We start from the raw sequence: 16,107 nt of genomic DNA, 5'->3' as shown, positions 1-16,107 counted from the left end.
TGGACTTGCTATGGTCTAGACACAGTGCTTAATGCTTTATGTTTTCTTTTACTTCACTTATTTATTCAACACATTTGTTTTAGGTGTAAGTGCTGGGAGCCATCAGTGGATAAAAATCCCTGCCCTGGAAGAGATCTCATTCTGGTGGGAGAGACAGGCCCACAGAGGTAATAAATAAGCAAATTAAGTGGAGTGTTAGAAGATGACGATTACTGTGGAAAAGAATAGAGCTGAGTTGGGTGGATCAGGAGTGCCTACATTAGTGAGGTACAGAGGGGGATTGAATATTAAATAGGTGGTCTCTGGGAAAGTGCCGTTTGAGTGTGATGGAAACCCTCAGGGTGTTTTAGTTTGTTTTGCTTTGTTAATCTGTGTTTTAAAGCAGGGGTTGGTAACTTTTTCCGTAAAGGGCCCGATAGTAAATATTTTAGCTTTTGCTGGCGGTATAGTCTCTGTCACAACTACTCAAAAAGCTGCCATCTACCATGGAGGTACGCTGTGTGAACAAACCAGTGTAGCTGTGGTCCAAGAAAACTCGATTTATGTACACTGTTGGAATTTTGTATAATTTTCATGTGTCACAAAATATTATTCCCCTTCTGATTTTTTTTCCCCAACCATTTGAAAATGTGAAAACCATTTTGAGCTTGTGGGCTGTATTTGGCCTGTAAGTCATAGTTTGCTGATGCCCACTGGCAGGGAATGACAGAATGTAATGGAGCTTCAGCTGGAGCACCCTGGCTGTTGTGTTGAGCAGAGACTGGAGGGAGAAGCATGGAGACGTGAGGAGGCCAAGGCCGTCTGCTGGGGGAAAGGTGATGCTGATCCTTGGACCAGTGAGGTCATCATGATTACATTCTCATTTACCCTCCACCAAACCTCTGAAATAGGTATTACAATGATTCTTCATATGTAGAGGAGGAGATTCAGGCTCAGAGGTAGAGTGACTTGCCTAAGGATACAAAGCGCACAAGTGGTAGAGCTTGGATAAGAAGCCCAGTTCAACTCCAAAGCCCTGATTCTTAGCAGTTACACCTCTACGGTCATGTCACGTGGACCTTATTATCCCAAATTGCAGATGAGAACACTGAGACTCAAAGAACTCAAGACACTTGCCGGAGATTAAGTAGGTCTTAATGACCCCAAAGCTATCACTCCTATTACGAACTGAGACTAATTCTCAAACTAAAATGGGATTCCTGCCCACAAGGTGCTTCTATTCTAGGTGGGAGGATTCTTTATATGAATGCCTCTGAGGTGCCACTAAAGTACCTAGGACATGCAGAGGAGGTGGAGTGACATTCACCTGGAGTGGAAGGAGGAGGGGATGGATGGAAAGATTGCTGTTTGCCATAGGCTTTGAAGAATAGCTGGCTAGTTCTTAGGCAGTTCTTGCTGGGATCAGGACTGCTTGTTGGTTCTTAGAGCTACGTTGTTTTACTTTGTTGTATGGGATGCCGGAAAGCAGTAACTTAGGAATTGTAATATTACTCTGTAGCTAAAGAGATACAGGTGAAAAAGCAGTAGGGCCCCTAAGTTGTATCTCAAAGATATATATAAATCAATCTCTCTCTCTCTCTCTCTCTCTCTCTATGTATGTGTGTGTGTGTGTGTATATATATATGACACATCTAACGTTTCTCTTAAAAGATACAAGGATATATGTAAAGCAATTATACTTCAATAAAGATGTTTAAAAAAAAAAAAAAAAAAAGATACAAGGATATAAAAATTTTAAATAAAAATTACTCAAAACCCCATACTCTGAGATAACCAGTTTAATGTGTCAGAGTATACCTGTCCATAGTTTTTCCATATATAAATACACCTTTTGAAAATTGGATTGTAAGGTGTCTATTGTTTTATAATGGGATAGTCCCATTATATGGTAAATGTCCCATTAAATGTTCATATATTTTTAACATTTTCCTGCACGATTAAATGTGGAAATTTCATTATCATGGATTATTAATGTGGGTCCAATGTAATCACAAGTGTCCTTTAAAGGAATAGAGGGAAGCAGGAGAGTCAGAGAGAGATTTGAAGGTCCTGTGCTGCTGTCTTTGAAGGTGGAGGAGGGGGGCCACGAACCAAAAAATGCAGGCAGCTTCTAGAAGCTGGAAAATGCAAGGATAGAGATTCTTTTCTAGCCCCTCCGGAAGGAATGAAGGCTTGCTAACACCTTGATTTTAGCCCAATGAAACCCATTTTGGACTTCTGATCTCCAGAACTGTAAGATAATAAATGTGTGTTGTTTGTTTGTTTATAAATTATTTATTTTTTGGCTGCGTTGGGTCTTTGTTGCTGTGCGCAGGCTTTCTCTAGTTGCGGTGAGTGAGGGCTACTCTTCGTTGTGGTGCGCAGGCTTCTCGTTGTCGTGCCTTCTCTTGTTGCAGAGCACAGGCTCTAGGTGCGCAGGCTTCAGTAGTTGTGGCATGTGGGCTCAGTAGTTGTGGCTTGCAGGCTCTAGAGCTCAGGTTCAGCAGCTGTGGTGCACGGGCTTAGTTGCTCTGCGGCATGTGGGATCTTCTAGGACCAGGGCTCGAACCCGTGTCCCCTGCATTGGCAGACAGATTCTTATCCACTGCACCACCAGGGAAGACCATGTGTGTTGTTTTAAGCCACTAGGTTTGTGATAACCTATTAGAGCAGCAATAGCAAACTAGTACAATTGACTTAACAGGTACTAGAGGACTGAGGAGGCAAAAGGGGGCATTGAGATAACAGAGAAGCTGCAGGAAGTGGCTCCCCACTCCTAGGGCTGGGGAACAAAGGGAATTGGCCAAGGTTGTTTGAACCCAGAAACTTGGAGAAGGGGCCTTGTGGAGATGGGACCCAGACCTCTGAGGAGCGGGCACTGGAGTGCCAGTGCTCTAAAGGGTCATCAAGAAGCTCATTCTGGGGATGTGGAAAATCCTGTTGCTGCCAGGGTGAAAAATTACTGGGGCTACTCTGACAGGAACAGGAAGCCCTCAGGAGGCAAATAGGAAGTCCCTCCGGCACCCCGTATTAACAGAGTGTGACAGACAGCAGCTGGCAAACCAGAAATGTGGTTTGTGGAGTCTCAGCCCTAGCATCACAAAGCAGAATGAAAGGTTTCTGGACCTGAAACAATGGTCTAACAACAAGCACACAGTGTTAACGATATTGTCTGTATGTTACATGCTTTTCTCTGTGCTCATACAAAGATATATTCACATGTATTATAGGCTTCCCCCCCTTTATATTTAGAAAAAATTGTGGTCAGAGTATACACATTACTTGGAAACTTGCTTGTTTCATTAAACTATATATTATACACATATTTCCATGTAAGCATACTAGAGCAATCTCATTTTTAAAAAGCTGTTCAGAAATATCTCATGGAAATGCCAACATTTATCCAATCATTCCCAATCTCAATGATTGGTTCAGAGTTTGGCATGTGACTCAATCTAGTCTGGGACCCATTGGAACTGAGGGTGTGGTCAAACCTACCTAATCACATGCCTGAGAATGTAAGTTGAGCAGTTCCTCCAAAGGAAAATCTATGTGCTTTTGGCAGAAGGAAAAACAATGCTGGAGAAGGAAACAACAAATGTCCACCTCAACTTCCTGTATCGTTTGCCTGTTGTTTCTGTTGGGTGGTTTTATTATCAATTGATTGATGGTCTTTGAAGATAGCTAATGTTAAACTTTTATATATGTATTGCAAGTGTTTTTTCTAGCATATGATTTCTTTGTAGTGTCTTTTACCATACAGAAGTTAAAACTAGTATATAGTCCAATGTAGCTTTTTTTTTTTTTTTTTTTAGTTTATGGCTGTGGATTTCTTTTTTTGCTTAATGTTTTCCTCCTACAGAGATAAACACACTGGTCACTATATTGGTCAGGATAGATTAGGGGTGCTGTGATAAGAGGGAAAAAAATGCTCTAAAATCTCAGTGGAGTAACAATAAAAGTATTTCTGCTTACATTACATGTTGGGTGGGCAGAAAGCTGTATGAGTTGTGGTCACTCAGGAACCCATGCTAAAAGGAGGTTGTGTCTCAAGACGTGCTTCTACAGGCACCAACACAGAGGGAAGAAGAGGAAGAGGACGTGATGAGTCAGCACTGGCTCTTAAAGCTTCTGCCCTGGGAATTCCCTGGCGGTCCAGTTGTTGGGAGTCCGTTCTTCCACTGCAGAGGGCACGGGTTCCATCTCTGGTTGGGGGACTAAGATCCTATATGCTGCGCGGTGCGGCCAAAAAAAACCCCAGAAAACAAAAAAAGCTTCTGCCCCAAAACAACATCCATGATTTCCTTTCACATTTTATTGACCAAATTCAATTGTATGGTCAGGATTAATTTCAGATGGAGAGGGGAAGTACAATCCTACCATGTGCTTAGGAGAAGGAAACCAAAATGTTTGTGAAAAGCCATGAGGACTACTATAATCCACATTTCAGCCACCAAATGCCTTTCCCACAATCCAAATATTCTCACTCACCCTTTTTGAAGGGAGTCAACCCTAAAGTCCCATTCTGATTGGACCTTTATTCCCACGTATTAATCCATTCGGAGGTTTTAAATGTGGATATGAGGGAATAGCCTTGATTAGATTCTTGCTGTAAGACTGGGTTTTCATTGTTTGATCTCTTATTTGTTATGAGAAGCAGTCTGTCTTCCAACTCCCCAAATCTCTGAATTTCTGGACTCTTTCTTTTGCCTTTCATTCCTGCTTGCAAACCACGCAACCTCTCTCTCTCTCTCTCTCTCTCTCTGTAATAACTTGTCAAATACAGCCAAATCATACTGTTAACATTATGTTTTTTAATTGCTTCTTCTAGAGCTACAACTTCACTAGGTACGTGACCTACCTTCCAAGTAACTTCAGGCAACAGCTTTACTAAATATTTCACCATCGGGTGACGTGACTCATCATCCTTGTCACTGCCAATGACACATTTTAGGTTTTTGTTCTGGCAGCATCTCATATTTAGGGATCAGGTCAGGATAAAGTAGGTTATGCTGTAGTAACAAACTCCCAAATCTCAATCACTAAAAACAATAAAAGTTTATTTCTTGCCTATGCTACATGTCCATTGTGGGTCAGCAGGGCCATCTGTTCATTGAAGTCACCCAGGAGCCTTAGCTGATGGAAGGTCCACTTCAGCATATGCTTCTACAGTCATCACAGCAGGGAGGGGGGATATGGCACAGATGCATGGCTCTGCCTAGAAGTGACACATCTTCCTTCTCCTAACACTTGGATATTTGTGGCTCTCACAAACGGCTATCACAGGTATTTTTGTTTTGCGGGTTTATTGCAGTGAAATAGACTATAGGTGACAATAACAACCTCTCATTATCCACGTCACTGGGTCTAGTTTTTTAACTCCAAGTAGGACTTCTGTTACTCTATTTTTCTGGTTCTGAGGATGGGCCACCATGTTCTGAGCCCACCTTCAAAAAAATTTAATTTTGCTTTAAAGCTGAATAAAAATACTGAATCCTTAAGACTGACTTCCTTCCACTAAACCACACTCACTCAGAATATGTTATAATTAGGATATCTCCTTATTCTATCCTTCTTCCTTACCTGATACTTCATTCTGCAATTCTATTAAAGACTGAAAACCCTGGTTATTACTGTGTTTTGCAAGAAGGTCAATTCAGAGAAATTTAAAATATTTGTTTTTATTCAAAACAAAAGTCTTGTTTTGTTTCTGTTCAAAGTTTTAAAATGGCTTAGTTTATTTCCCTAAGATGATGGATATTCATAAAGTTTTGATGATCTACTTTGTGGAATGGAAGAATGTTAGTGAGAGAGAAAAGTGAACTGTTGTTTAGCAACTAAAAGGTTAATATAAATATCTGGGCATATTGGAGAAGTAGCAACATGAGGCAGCTTTCTAATCTTTCATCCTGAAATTAGATCCTAGGTCTGTCTTGAAGCTAAGTTCCCTAAATGCACGCTTCTTAATCATTGGATGAAAATGCCTTGACAGAAAATATGTTGAGTTAAACATTACAGAGGGGATGGCTGCTGAAAACCCCTTGTCTGTGAAGAAACAGACAAGACAGCAGGGAAGTAAGCAAAGGAGGCATTCATCCATCCATTCATTCATTCATTCAGCTAGCATTCATTGAGTTCCTGTTATATGTCGGGTCCTGTTCTAAGTATAGGGGGTACAGTGGAAAACAAGACAGATATGAACCCTGACTTCCTGGAGCTTACTCTTAGGTAAGGGTCAGCACCAAGTAGACAAAGAGATAAAGTAATTGTACACTGTGATAACTATAATGAAAAAAAATGAACGAGAGAAGGATGCATCAGACAGGATACTTGATTGTAAGCAAGCAGATCCACTTAGGTTAGAAGGTAATTGGGAACTCTTAGGATCAAAGGGAGTCTGGACAAGTGGACTTGGAAAGTGAACTAGAACACTGAGTGGTCCAGAGACTGGGTAGCAGGAACCACTGAAAAGGTGGTGCTGCAGAAAACTGTGCTTGCTGGGTCTCTGCCCTTGTGTCTCTGTGTCTCAACAGAGAACCAGGGAACCAACAGCAAGGTTTTACTTGAACGGGCTTGATTCACACAACTGTCCCCCTACCTGAACCACGAAGCTGTTCTCTCTCAGCTTCTGGCCACCATGTTGGGTGGTTAGCTCTGGACACTCGCTTCCTACCAAAACACCACACCATAGGGAATTCCCTCTGTGAAGTCTACTACAATAGAGGTGACTTAGATGTGGGTCACCAAAAATAGGGCAAATATTGACTAGAGGTGAAATAAACTCTATCAAGTACTGTCTTTAGATAAGAAGGCATCTCAGAAAGAATAACATTTAAGCTGAACCAACCCTGTTTCTTCCTCTTCCCAAATTTGCCACACTGTGGGTTTAATGAGCGTTTCGCTGATGACTGATGAAGATGAGCATCTTTTCATATATCTATTGGCCATTTGGAATATGCTTTTTAGTGAAGTGCCAACTCAGTCCTCTTGTCTATTTGCTCTACGGGGTTGTCTGCTTTTTATTTTGTTGAATTGCTTTGAATAAATTTTGTAAACTTGTTGTATAATATTCTAGGTGATCTCTTTTGTTGGATACATGTATTTCAAGTATGTTCTCCCACTATTGGCTTGCTTTTCTGTCTCTTTTTCGGCCGCACCACCGGCATGCGGAACTTCCCCAACCAGGGATCGAACCCGTGCCCCCTGCAGTGGAAGCGCGGAGTCTTAACCACTGGACCACTAGGGAAGTCCTCCTTTTCTCTCTCTTAATAGTGTCTCATGATGAAGAAAAGTTTTAATTTTATATACTCCTATTTATTACTGTTTTCCTTTGTGGTTGGCACTTTTTGCATCTCATTTAAGAAATCTCTGCCTATCTTAAGGCTGTAAAGATATTCTTCTATGTTAACTTACAGAAAATTTTTTTACTTTACATTTCATATATAGATTTATAATTTGTCTGTAATTGCTTTCAGTGTATGATTTGAGGTAGGGGTCACGCATCATTTATTGCTAAATGATATCTGATTGACCTGTATCTTTATTGAACATGCTTTTTCCAAGTGTCTCTGAACTATTTTTTTCTGTTCCTTGGTCTGTCTATCCTTGTGCCAATATTATAATGATTTAATCACTCTAGGTTTATAATATGTCTTGATATCTGGTAGTGTGAGGTCTCCACTTAGGTTCTTCCCTTCAAGACTATATTTGCTATTTCTGAATCATTGCATTTCTATCAACATTAGAATCAGTTTACTAGTATCTGTAACAAATCTACTAGGATTTTGATTACAATTACATTGAATATATTCCAATAAAATATATATCAATTTGGGGAGAACTGACATCTTTACAATATTGAGTATTCAAATCTATGAAGAGTATAATCCCTCTTTTTATTTAGGTCTTTAATTTCAGCAAAAATTTAATAGCTTTCAATGTAGAGGCCTTTTTTGTAAATGTGTTCCAACATATTTTTTGCTATTTTTAAAATGTAACTGTAATTGTCATCTTTTTCTGAATTATATCTTCTATTTGTTTATTGCTGATATATAGAAATGTAATTGATTTTTGTTAGCTCACATTGCATCCAGTGAAATTAACTTATTAATAAATTCTAATATCTAATAGTTTTTCTGAGAATTCTTTGAGATTTTCTCCATGCACCATCATGTTCTCTGTGAATGACAGTTTTATTACTTCCTTTCTAATCCTGATTTTTTCTTCTACTTACCTTATCATCTTTGTCTCATTCCCATTATCAAAAGAAATACTTCCAATGTTTTACCATTAACTATGTTTTCTGTGGGTTTTTGTAGATACTTATAATCATATAAAGGAGTTTCCTCCTATAACTGGTTTATTGAAGTAGTATCATGAATAGGTGTTAAATTTTATTAAATGATTTTTCTGCATCTATCAGTATGATCATATCATTTTTCTATTTTAGGTTCTGTTAATGTGGTAAATTGAAATGGTTGGTTTTCACATGTTAAACAATTTTTTGTGTTCCTAGAATAAGTTCCTCTTGGTTATATTCCATTATATATATATATAATGGATATATATATATATATATATAATATATATATTGCTGGATTCAATTTGCTAATATTTTGCTTAAGATTTTCACTCTATGGGAATGAAAGAGAGTGGTCTATACTTTTCCTTTCTTGTAATATCCTTGTCAGGTTTTCGTCTTACAGTCCTGGCCTCATAAAGAGTTGAGTATGTTATATCTTTTTCTATTCTTTTTTTTTTTTTGGTTGCATTGGGTCTTTGTTGCTGCGCGTGGGCTTTCTCTAGTTGTGGCGAGCGGGGGCTACTCTTTGTTGGGGTGGGCAGGCTTCTCATTGCGGTGGCATCTCTTGTTGCGGAGACGGGCTCTAGGCGCGTGGGCTTCAGTAGTTGTGGCGCGTGGGCTTAGTTGCTCTGTAGCATGTGGGATCTTCCCGGACCAGGGCTCGAACCCATGTCCCCTGCATTAGCAGGCGGATTCGTAACCACTGCACCACCAGGGAAGCCCTCTTTTTTCTATTCTTGAGAAGACTTTAAGATTGGTTATTATTTCTTTCTTAATTGTCTGGAAAATTCACTGGTGAAATCATCTGTGTCTGGAGTTTTCTCTGTAACAGAGTTTTAAATAATCGATTCAACTTTTTAAATAGATGTAGGACTGTTCTCATGTTCTTGGATATGAGTCAGTTTTGGTAAGTTGTATGTTTTATGGAATTTGTTCATTTCATTTAAATCATCAGCTGTACTGGAATCAGGCTGTTTATGGTATTCTTTTATTATCTTTTCTAGTGTCTATAGGATCTGTATTGACCCTTTGTTCATTTGTGAAGATGATAATTTCTTTCTTTTTTTCTTCTTGATCAGTTTTATTAGGGGGTAACCAATTTCATTAAAATTTTCAAATAGCCAACTTTTGGCTTTGTTGATCTTCTCTATTTTATATTTATTTTAAATTTTATCTCTGCTCTCATTTTCATTATTTGCTTACTGCCAGTTTGAGTTTGATTTGCTCGTCTCTTAAGGTCTGCCTGAGATGGAAACTTATATAATTGATTTTCAACCTTAAAATTTTCTAATATAGGCATAAATGGCTATAAATTTCCCTCTAAGTTTATTTGTTTTTTAAATTTTTTATTGTGGTAAATTATATGACACAAACTGCCACTTAAGAGTTAAACAAATTCAGCAACAGTGTGAAATACAAAATCAACACACAAAAATTAGTTGTATTTCTATACACTAGCAATGAACAATTTTAAAAGGAAATTAAGAAAATTATTTCATTTATAATAATACTAAAATGAATAAAATTCTTAGGAATAAGTTTAACCAAGGGATTCATATTGGAGAGCTTAACCATTTACATTTAAAGTAATCATTGATAAGAAAAGTCTTTCTTCTGTCATTTAACTATCTTCTGTATGGTTTATATACTTTTTATTTCTCAATTCCTCCATTACTGCCTTAACAAATTTTTTTTTGGTTGATTTTTATGTAGTATTCTGTTTTGAGTTTATCCTACTTGGAGTTTATTGAAATCCTTGGATATGTAGATTTATATATTTCATCAAATTTGGAAAATTTCTGGTCATAATTTATTCAAATATTCTCTTTCTCTTTTCCTTCTGGAAGTCCCATAACATATGTGTTGGTCCAGTTGATGGTATCCCACAGGTCCCTTAGAATCTGTTCACTTTTCTTTATTACTTTTTTTCCTTTTGGCTCCTCAGATTGGATAATTTCAATTGTCTTATTTTCAAGTTCATTGATTCTTTCTTCTGACTGCTCAAATCTGCTCTTGAGCCCCTCTAGTGAATTTTTCATTTTAGATATCAAATTTTTCAGCTCCAAAATTTCTACCTGGTTTCTTTAAAAATTTTCCTTCTCTTTATTGATATTCTCATTTTGTTCATACACCATTTTCCTGGTTTCCCTTAGTTTTTTTTTTGGCAACATTGGGTCTTTGTTGCTGCGCGCAGGCTTTCTCTAGTTGCGGTGAGTGGGAGCTACTCTTCGTTGTGGTGCGCAGGCTTCTCATTGAGGTGGCTTCTCTTGTTGCAGAGCATGGGGTCTTGGCACGTGGGCTTCAGTAGTTGCAGCACGCAGGCTCAGTAGTTGCATCTCACGGGCTCTAGGGCACATGGGCTTCAGTATTTGTGGCACGTGGGTTCAGTAGTTGTGGCTTGCAGGCTCTAGAGTGCAGGCTCATTAGTTGTGGCGCATGGGCTTAGTTGCTCAGTGGCATGTGGGATCTTCCTGGACCAGGGATCGAGCCCGTGTCCCCTGCATTGGCAGGCAGATTCTTAACCACTGTGCCACCAGGGAAGTCCAGTTTTCCTTGGTTTTTGAAGAATATTTAGGACAGTGGTTTTAAAGTCTTTGTATCATAAGTTCAATGTCTGAGCTTCCTCAGGGATAGTTTTTGTCAGTTTTTTTTTTTTTCAGTGAATGGGCCATTTTTTCCTGTTTCTTTGTATGTTGTGTGATTTTTTGTTGTTGTTGTTGTTGTCATTGAAAACTGGACATTTGAATATTATAATGGGTTATCTATGGAAATCAAACTCTCTCCCTTGCCCAGGGTTTGCTGTTCTTGATTGTTGAAGCCTCAGCTTGTGTTCAGCCAGTATATTCTTGAACAATGAGAACTTAAAACAAACAAATACCTTTCCCAATCTTTGCATTGTATTCCTTTAACACTTAGCCAGGCCATTTGAAATTCTTCCTCAGCCTTCACTTCCTGGTTGCACTGAGCGTATAAATCAGCCAGTGGTGGAGTCTTAGGATCTTCTCAGGTCTTAGGATCTTCTCAGGTGTTTCCTGAGCATGCATCCTGTCTCAGGCATGTGTGTAGCTTTCTAAATGCCCTGTGTGCACAAGCACTTTTGAATCTGAATGCCCTAATTTCCTAGCAAATTTATCTCCTCAGCTTTTACTTCCAGGCTTTAGGTGGTCTGTTGTATGAACCAACTGTAATCTTTGGCCCCAGGCAGTTGCAGGTTATTTGTTCACCTTACAGTGTTTTCAAGCAATGACCACTGCTTTTCTGTTATGGGTTCCAGAGTTGGCAAAATGAAGACAAGAGCCTTGAATTAGTCCTTCAGGTAGCCCCCAGACAGATTAGAACAGACAAACACAATGATTACTAGGGACCAGGGTTCCATCCTGGGAAGGTGGGCTTCTGTCTTTAAGACTGCTGCTGAGTCAGGGAGGGAGTAGGGCAGGGGCAAATAAAACTGTCATAAAGTTTTCTTACCATTTTTAACTTGCCTTTTTTTTTTTTTTTTTTAAATTAAGCATTTGGTTGCTGTAAACCTTTGTTTTCCAGACAGAGTTCTGATAAAGTTGGTCTGACAGCTTCTGGTTAATTTTTCAGTGTTTTGTGGTATGGGATTTGGAGCTATTTACTCTGCTATTTTGTTGATGTCCCTCTCTCCACAAATTTTGATATATTAATACATATATATATATATATATACTTTTAAAATATATATACTTTTCAAACGTATATGAAAAAATATATGTACTTTTATTTTCAAGCAATTGTAGATTAACAGGAGATTGCAAAAAAAAATGTACAGGAAAGTTACATGCATCCTTTTCCCATTCTCCCTCAAAGTTAACATCTTATGGAAGTACAGTACAATATCAAAACCAGGAAGTTGACACAGGTAAGAACTATTTTCTCCCTCTATCCCTAATCCCTGGCAATCACTAGTCTCTTCTCCATCTCTGTAATTATGTTATTTCATTAATATTACATAAATGGAATCATGCAATAATTCATGCAATTCTTTTGGGATTGTTTTCCTCACTCAGCATGATTTCCATGAAGTTTATCCAAGTTGCTGTGTGTTTCAATAGTTTGATCTTTTTTTAAATTGCTGAGTAGTATTGAGACAGGAAGGAAGGGGGCAGGGCACAACCTTTAAAAGAATGACATAGGCTTTGTGAATATGACAAAAACTTGTTAGAAACTACTAGGCCCAAGATGGTGGAAGATTCGACTTCCAGTAGCCCTTGAGCCTCATTATATGCTCATTGTAATACATTAGCATGCTAAATGACACATGCACAAGTGCCCTGACAGTTCCGAGGCCAACCATAAAAGACCAAAAAGTGGGCGGTGGCCCAATTCCTAGAAATCTCCACCCCTTCTCCAAAATAGTTAGAATAATCCTCTCACTCATTAGCCTATGAAATTACCCAGCCCATAAAAACTAACCACCCACCATATTTTGGGGCTGCTCTTGCCTTTTGAGACTGACTGCAGTCTGTCTATGGAATGTGTATCTCCCTAAATAAACCTGCTTTCCCACTTAGTTCTTGGGGCAGAGCCCCCCTTGCCTGCCCACTTGTATCCCTCACAAGTGTCCTATATTAATAAATCTACTTCTTGCCTATCACTTTGCCTCTCACTGAATTCCTTCTATGCCGAGACGTGAAGAACCTGAGCTTCCATAAGTCCTGACACCAGGTGAGTGATTTTAATTAAAAGACAGTGGGTTTGAGTCCCAGCCCATGGGTTCAAGTCCCAGTCTGAGTTTTGACTGGGATCAAATCCCACCTGAGGTGTGCAGTTTCAGCATTCCATGGTATGGATGTATCAGTTTATTTGGCCATTTACTCACTAAAGGATATTTGGATAGTTTCCAGTTTGGGGCTCTTATAAAGCTGCTATGAAAATTCTGGTACAACTTCCTGCGTTTCTCTGGGAAAAATGCCCAAGGACACAATTAAGTTGTATGGTAAGTACATTTCTAGTTTTCAAATGAACTGCCAAACTATATTCCAAGTGGCTATACTATTCCTATCAACAATGTATGTGTGATCCGTATCTAAGGAAACTATGCCTAACCCAAGGTCATTGAGATTTACTCCACAGTTTTCATCTAAGAGTTTTATAGTTTTAACTCATATTTAGGTCTATGATTTATTTGGGGTTAATTTTTTTTTAACATCTTTATTGGAGTATAATTGCTTTACAGCATTGTGTTAGCTTCTGCTGTATAACGAAGTGAATCAGCTATATGCATACGTATATCCCCATATCCCCTCCCTCTTGCATCTCCCTCCCACCCTCCTTATCCCACCCCTCTAAGTGGTCACAAATCACCGAGCTGATCTCCCTGTGCCATGCCGCTGCTTCCCACTAGCTATCTATTTTACATTTGGTAGTGTATATATGTCAGTGCTACTCTTTCACTTCATCCCAGCTTACCCTTCCCCCTCCCCGTGTCCTCAAGTCCATTCTCTAAGTCTGCATCTTTATTCCTGTCCTGCCCCTAGGTTCATCAGAACCATTTTTTTTTTTAGATTCCATATACATGTGTTAGCATACGGTATTTGTTTTTCTCTTTCTGACTTGCTTCACTCTGTATTACAGTCTCTAGGTCCATGCACCTCACTACAAATAACTCAATTTCGTTTCTTTTTATGGCTGAGTAATATTCCATTGTATATATGTGCCACATCTTCTTTATCCATTCATCTGTCGATGGACACTTAGGTTGCTTCCATGTCCTGACTATTGTAAATAGAGCTGCAATGAACATTGTGGTACATGACTCTTTTTGAATTATGGTTTTCTCAGGGTATATGCCCAGTAGTGGGATTGCTGGGTCGTATGGTAGTTCTATTTTTAGTTTTCTAAGTAACCTCCATACTGTTCTCCATAGTATGTGCCGCATCTTCTTCATCCATTCATCTGTCAGTGGACACTTAGGTTGCTTCCATGTCCTGGCTATTGTAAATAGAGCTGCAATGAACATTGTGGTACATGACTCTTTTTTGAATTATGGTTTTCTCAGGGTATATGCCCGGTGGTGGGATTGCTGGGTCATATGGTAGTTCTATTTTTAGTTTTTTAAGGAACCTCCATACTGTTCTCCATAGTGGCTGTATCAATTTACATTCCCACCAACCATGCAAGAGGGTTCTTGGGGTTAATTTTTAAGTGTTGAGTGAGACCCACAAGAGTTTTAGGGTCTCACAAAAATATTCTAAATCTTTAAAATCAGAAGAAAAAGTAAGTACACTCTGTTTGGATTACATTAGTCTTTATACTGATGCAGACGTAAAATATACTTTTAGGACTTCCCTGGCGGGCCAGTGGTTAAGACTACATGCTTATACTGCAGGGGGCACAGGTTTGATCCCCGGTCAGGGAATTAAGATCCTAAGATACCGTGTGGTGCAGAAAAAAAAGAGAAAAAAAAAAATATATAAAATTTTTATGGAAGAAAGAGCCTCTGAGGTTCTTTCTGACATCAAATATGTGGAGTCTTTCCACATCAATTCTCCAACACCAACTGGGTATCTGACGATTTAATTTTGACACTAACTCCAGAAGTAAGATCAGACCCCACAGGTTTAGTGCTCAGTCCCACAGGACTGCACCTACTTCAGCTACCAGTCACCAGTTCCATCGCTTTCTGACTGACCACATTTGAGGATTCCTGCAATCCCCTCTTCAGTTTTGATAATTCACTGAAATGACTCACAGAACTCAGGAAAACACTTTACTTACATTTACCAGTTTATTATAAATAAAACAACTCAGGAACAGCCAAATGGAAGAGGTGCATAGGGTAAGGTACGGGGTTGGGGGGGGAGGGGATGTGAAGCTTCCACACCCTCTTCAGGCACCCCACCTTGCCTCCCGATATGCCTCCCAGTACTTCCGTTTATTCACTGACCTCTCTTTAATCACATTTGGTTTTCTATTGACCAGCTCCCATCCTTAAACTACGCAAGAGCCCCACCCTGAGTCACCTCATTAACATAAATTCAGGTGTGGTGGAAAGGGGCTTGTTATGATTAACAAAAGACAATCCTATCACTCAGGAAATAAGGGTTTTAGGAACTCTGTGCCAGGAACCAGGGACAAAGTCAAATAATATCTGTTATATACCACAGTTCCTAGAAGGCAAAAGTGCCTGGGGCCACAAAAGTCAATGTGGTCCTGTCAGTTGAGTAGCCTTCCCAGCTGTCCATTTGTGAAATGATGGCAGCCTGGAGTAGGGTGATGGTAGTAGAAACACAGTGAAATGGGCAGGCTTGGGATATGTTTTAGAGGTAGAGTCAGGTGGATTTGACCGATGGATTGGATATGAGAGGTTAATGAAACAGTGAAACCAAGGATGATTTCTACATTTTTGGCTTGAACAACTGGGTGGATGATAGTGCCATCCACTGAGAATACTGGGAAAGAAGGGTTGGGGGTAAAATCAAGGGCTTTTGCTATGGATCTGAGATGACCATGAGTCATGAAGTAGAGATATTAAGTAGCCAGTTGGATTTGTGAATCTGGGTATTGGTGGAGAGGTCTGGGCTGGACAGAAATCTGAGAGTCATCAGTTTGTAGACTTAGCGTCAAGGAGATCACCCGGGGAGAGTAAAGTAGAGAAGAGTATAAGGACTGAGCCCTGGAACACTGCGACATTTAAAGATTGAGCCAAAGAGGAAAAATTAGCAAAGGATTCTGAAAATGAGGCTCAGTGAGGGAACAAGAAAATCAGGAGAGTAAGATATTGAGAGAAGTTCAGGGGAAAAAGTGTTTCAAAAGAAAGGAAGCTGTCAACTGTTTGCAATTCTGCTGAGAGGTCAATTTAG

The sequence above is a fragment of the Eubalaena glacialis genome, chromosome 2 (genome assembly GCF_028564815.1).
Source record: "Eubalaena glacialis isolate mEubGla1 chromosome 2, mEubGla1.1.hap2.+ XY, whole genome shotgun sequence".
NCBI lineage: Eukaryota > Metazoa > Chordata > Mammalia > Artiodactyla > Balaenidae > Eubalaena > Eubalaena glacialis.
The sequence above is the reverse complement of the archived record's forward strand: the minus strand, read 5'-3'. Positions refer to the sequence as shown.